Genomic DNA, 6,122 nt, shown 5'->3' with positions numbered 1-6,122 from the left:
ATGATTGCCGACATAATGGAAAGTAAAATACCCATTCACAGAGATAAGGACAAGGCAATGTCGAAATGCTCGGAACAGCTGAGAAGCCAGCAGTCTTGACAACAACCCCACATCAATATTATTGGAATAAAAACATCAACAGCACTGTGAGAGAACTACCCCAACAACAATACAGACCGATAACACAAATAAAGTAACCAAAGCCCGATCTAGCAACCCTGCAGTCAGATGAAGACCTGTAACAATGTCCAACACAGCGGAGGAAGTGACAGGCTCTGCGCATGCCAGAACACTGTACAGTACGGTGAAACCGGACAGCTTATATCGTGGCTCCTAACCAGTGACGTCAGAGATGTGGTTTCAACAAAGGAAACAAATTTACAAAAAAATTAACAACAACAGGAAAATATTCTAAATTTGTGGTTTAGCATTATATATAAATGTGTCTGCTTTGAGTACTGGTATTGCAAATTACTGTAACACGTTGCAAAAATGGCCCAACGTGGTGGACAAAGAGGACGAGGAGGACGTGGAGGTAGAATCTAGACAATGGTTACAATCAAGTTGGAATATATCTAACCCCCCTATAACACTGCATAGTATACAATAAACTCATATATATATATATATATATATATATATATATATATAAACACTTTCTTGAAATATTTCGACCGTGTTACCTGTATTCTTCAGTCCTGTTTATCTGTCAAAGACGTTGCGTGCGTTACGTGGCTATGTAGTCTTCCGTTACGTTGCTATGTAGTCTTCCGTTACCTTGCTATGTAGTCTTCCGTTACGTTGCTATGACAGATAAACACGACTGATGTAGACCGGTAACACGGTCTAAATATTTCAAGAAAGTGTTTAGATTTTTTTTATTCCGAAAAAAATAAAATAGAATGAAATAAGTCTTTGGTATAGGCAAAAAATAAGAAGAAAAAAATCAGATAAATGTGAAATCATCTGAATTATATATATATATATATATATATATATATATATAGTCTCTTTTTCGGAGTAAAATTGTTTCAAAAACTCTAAACATACTCCTCTACACACACATATATATCAAACTCTCGCCATAAATTATTGCCAGGTATTCATGGACACGATAAACCCCTGAAGGTGTTGATGGGATGTTCAAAACAAGATCTAGAAAGATTTCTCGCAATTGCACGAAATTTAGCTGAGCATGATGAACAGGAAGCACACGAGCACTTTTGGACTGTAACTGCGAACACAATACAATCCCTCATTGACGCTAAGAAGTGATAGATGTATGGGTATTTATCCAATAATTTGTCATGTACATGTATTTTAAAATTAGTTAATTCGATGAGAGCAGTTGTTATGCAATACTGATCCAAAGATTTTTATTTTTCAGAGATACCAATGACTTTGACATTGGACCTCCCGCTACACAGATCTTTCTCTATTTCTATGTATATATGTTTATCAGTGTGATTGTATCTTGACTTTTGATAACCACGCAGTAAAGAAAAACATCTGAAACAGTTTGTGTATTGCGACGCCCTCCCCTTAAAAATCCATAGTTAGCAGACCTCGCAAGACCCCATTGTACCCGAGAGCTCGCTTAGAGAGTTTGCATTTAATCTTCTTTGGTCAGAGATTATCTCCTCTTCTTGTGTGCTTTTGAATTGCTTTCCATGTCATGCGTGAAGCGTTTCCAATAACAAGTCACGTGGCTTTGAATTTTTTCTATGCAGTGTGGAAATGAATGCCGTAATTTTTCAACCTGTAGGATTTGTAAAATGAGGTTATGTTTACAATTATTCATAATAGTTAGTTATCAAAGCTATGCATACAAGGCGCTGTGAATGGTACATTGACAAGTGTATTGAATAGAAAAGGGGACGTTACTCCGTAAACCCTGCAATACAATCGCACATTGACAAGTGCAAAAACAACCTCGAATCAGTGACCTACACATTGTCTGAAAGCGTTTCTTCTGTACAAATTTCGTACTTCCGGTAAACGTACATGTTAATTATTATCAAACATTCGAGGCGCCTATCGCGAGCTTGCCGGAAAAACCGGAGAAATTGCAATACCCTGTAACAATCATTCATATAAAAATTACAATGGATTTGGTGTAGGTACCGATTACAAACAACAATGATTTGTTGTGAATAACATATCTGCATCTCCGAAAATGTCACGTGTTATTCATTCTTAAATACAGACTAGACATGTTCATAGTAGGGCACACGTGTATCACTTGCAATGTCTATTTACTGTATTACATTTTCCTTATCCATAAACTAACTATTATGACATACAAATATATAAAACTTTGTGACACACATTTACATTTGATAAGCTAGGATTTATCCATGGGAAACCATCAGTTCCACTGTATTTAATCAAATTAACAAATTCTGAATCTAGATCAGAAATAAACACACAGCCATGTCATTTGTGAATCATAAGCTAAATGTATTATTAGACTTGCTCGCCAATGACTCATACTATAGTATATTTTTTGTAATATGAGGATATGGGATAATATACGAGTATTAGACGTTGTTAATTAAATGGGTTTTTTTATATAGCGAGAAACAAATACTTAATTATTTTTTCTGATGGACAGAGTAAGATAAGCACAGAGAAATGTTGTATTACAAGCAAAAATATCTATTTATTAACTAATGTTTATTCATTGAATAAATTTAGTTTAACGCTAAGTTTTGTAAAATTGAACTTTGCACAAAGTTTAAGAGATTGAAACCGCAATATCGAGTACAAATTTGTAAATTTTGAGTTTGTCACTATGGTTTGTGCTTCATTCACTATAGACCAAACAAAAGCTATTCTCCCGTGTCAAGTAATTTAACAATAATTGATAATTTATTAATAATACTAATACTACTACTACTAATAATAATAATGATAATAATAATTAATAATATATAATTCAATTCTGAAAAGAAAGTATTCTGATGGACTTCTTACAAGTCCATACACGTCAATCAAATGACGATACACGTCAATCAAATGACGATACACGTCAATCAAATGACCATACACGTCAATCAAATGACGATACACGTCAATCAAATGACGATACACGTCACTCAAATGACGATACACGTCAATCAAATGACGATACAGAGCAGTCCATAATTGTAAAATTGGCAACTTTCCCATACATCAATTGATTGAAAAAGTTGTATACATGTAGATTTTCGTACATATTAATTTGCTCAAATTCTGATTTCCATTCATAGCCTTGTTAGTTTACATGTAAAATCTCAGAACACAAATTCTATTTATACTAAATACCTGTACAAATTATATTTTGTACAAATTTACAAGTTTAAATGCAATATACATTTTAACCGGCAAAAGTTTAAAACAATCGCGGGGATATATAACAATTCAACAATTGATATCTACATATATCTTCTTCTTTAAGAGTTTTTGAAATTAATTGAATGGAAACATCAAAAATATTTCTTTTCCTGAGAATGAGCAAGTACAATCATCTTACGATAAGTTCATTGAAGAATTTTATCAATATTTTGTTTAGATAACTAAGATTATACTAGTTTAAATGAAAATGTTCTGTATGATAAAGACAATTAAGGACTTACTTTCAAAGAGGACTAAATATTCCACAAATCACTCCTTCACACTGGGAGCGCATATACAGTGTGGAGTTTCCCTCCTAATTTTGAGTACATTTACACGTGACCACGAAGAAGCCAATCATTTAAGAGGATTTCAACCAATCACATTCTAAAGTTTTTATTGCGAGGGAGTTCTGGTCAAAACAAGATAACAGATAAAACGGAAAACCATGTACCCAGAAGAGAACAACCGGAAGACGTGACCTCGGGACAAGCGAGAAGAGATTAGGCTTCACATTAGAGAATATCTTTGTGTATTAGTTGTAACTGATCAAAGTTCTGATTGACCATCCAATACCCAGAAATCGCGAGAGTTTGACTACTCATTATGTGCTTTAACGAATTTCAATACCATTTACGTGTATGTAGGTTGTTTTTACGATGGTGTGACTGAATGTGTCAGGAAGAGAAGAAAAATATAAAAACACCTCAAAATAAAATTTCTAATTTTTCCATTATCATATTATTTAAAAAAAAAACCCACCTGATACATGTAAGAGCGTGGATAACGAGTTGTGACTTGCTACTTTAAATTTGTTCCAAAGAAAGTATGATATATGAAAGTACATTTATATTTTGAAATTCCGTATCTTATATAATTTGCATGGTACCCCACTGCAGTCGTATACATTCACTGGAAATTAGCCCAAGCTCTATACAACTTTTGAAACTTCTTTTTACGAGAGCGCTTGAAGATAGTCACGTGGTATTTACGATCTTGCGTCCTATATTTTCCCAATCTTTATACTGCTGAGTGTTTGTAACGTAATACATGTATATAAGGTTACTGCCAGCATGGCTTTATCTCAGCCATGAGTACATATCGCTGGATACATGTATAATTAGAAAAGGATAAGACTATATCACAATGCAAAAACCCTAAACTATTAATACAATAAGTCTTTTGATAGCCCAGTAACCCATAAATTGTTTTCCCCCATAATCCTCTCATAAAATCAAAGTAATTAAAGTACTCGTGGGAGTTGAACATTGTGGAAATTCAGTTAGAACAGATAGCACTGGAAGGGTAGGGGAATAAATGACTGAATATTATCATGATTTTAGATACAAATCAATTGTTGTTGTTTTTCAAAGCGTTACAACAGCAAACATGGATAATGGAAGGCCCATGGGCCACAACGCTCCTCGAGTAACTGAAGCCGTGTTGTTGTTTTCTAGAATTTCACCCCTTTGTATTCTCATGAAAAATGTGACCACATATTATGGCCCAAACATTCAAATCAATATGGTTTTCAATGCCTTGCAGTTATGAAGAAGTTTTTCCCCTGTATATATACATTCAAGTTTAATCCTAGTTGTAGCTAATTCTAAGGATTCATTACTTGAAAAGGTAGTCCAATATGCTAAACTGTCACCTGAGTATACTACAGTCCTGTAGAGGATCAATGGAATGGTAAATAATTGTATAATAACTCAAAATAAATGAAATGCAAAAAAATAAAAAAAATTGTCCGGCATCGGAAATGCACAAGCCGAGTTGCGCAAGGAATGGGCATAGAGGGAACCGGCAGAAAAGTTTGCAAGAATTATCAAGCAGGGAGCAAAATTTTGCGTACATAAATTTCAGCCGACTTAAATCCTTTGTGACCTTGACCTTTAACCCTTGACCAAAATCAATAGGCTTCTTTGTCTCATCAAGGGCGATAATCCATTTAAGTTTAATTGAGATCCTATAATTTGTTAAAAAATCATAGTGCAGAAAACAAAATTTTCTCCAAATTTCAGTCTATTTATAGCCACTGTGACTTTGACCTTGTGACCCCAGAATTGATAGGCTTCTTGTCTTACTTAATCGATCTAAGTTTGATTGGGATCCTATAATTCGTTCAAGAGCTATGGTGTGGAAAACAAAATTTTCTCCAAATTTCAGTCTATTTATAGCCAGTGACCTTGACCTTTGACCTAGTGACCCCAGAATCGATAGGCTTCCTGGTCTTACTGAGGGTGACAATTCATCTAAGTTTGAATGAGATCCTATAATTTGTTCAAGAGCTATGGTGCGGAAATGAAATGTTGATGCGTGCCCGCCTGCCCGCCCAAAGGCACTTCATCAGATCATAAGCCGAGTTCGACTTCATCGCAACTCCGCTAAAAATGAAACACTAGTCAAATAATGTTATTTATTGCCAAGGTATTTGGGATATTATACTGTGGTGAATGAACAGTGGGTGAATGAACCTGACAGAATGGGAAGAATATAGCGGAATCAGACTTGTGATGTTGGAAATCTATAGTGATTAATAAACTACACATGTACAAGATCCATAACTTTTTTTTCTCTCAGTTTGTGAGGGAGAATCCTCATGTCTCTTTCATCTGTAGACAAATAAACAATGTGTTTTGACCAGAGCAATTTCCAATCCTTTTTGCAGTATAAATTCAACATTGTGGCAACTGGGTTAAACTTTGATAGTGAAGTCATACATGGCAGCACCTTATCCCATGCTC

General features: G+C 34.6%; 1 long non-coding RNA gene across 1 annotated transcript; it reads left to right on the top strand.

Annotated features, from left to right (window-relative positions):
- Nucleotides 1-458: 458 nt before the first annotated feature.
- LOC125666823 (uncharacterized) lies at nucleotides 459-1,515 on the top strand. Its single transcript, XR_007366931.2, has 3 exons — nucleotides 459-535; nucleotides 1,100-1,280; nucleotides 1,388-1,515. It is a non-coding gene; the product is annotated as an uncharacterized LOC125666823 (long non-coding RNA).
- Nucleotides 1,516-6,122: the final 4,607 nt, after the last annotated feature.

Source organism: Ostrea edulis, chromosome 10 (assembly GCF_947568905.1).
Source record: "Ostrea edulis chromosome 10, xbOstEdul1.1, whole genome shotgun sequence".
NCBI classification, from domain to species: domain Eukaryota; kingdom Metazoa; phylum Mollusca; class Bivalvia; order Ostreida; family Ostreidae; genus Ostrea; species Ostrea edulis.
The sequence above is the reverse complement of the archived record's forward strand: the minus strand, read 5'-3'. Positions and strand labels throughout refer to the sequence as shown.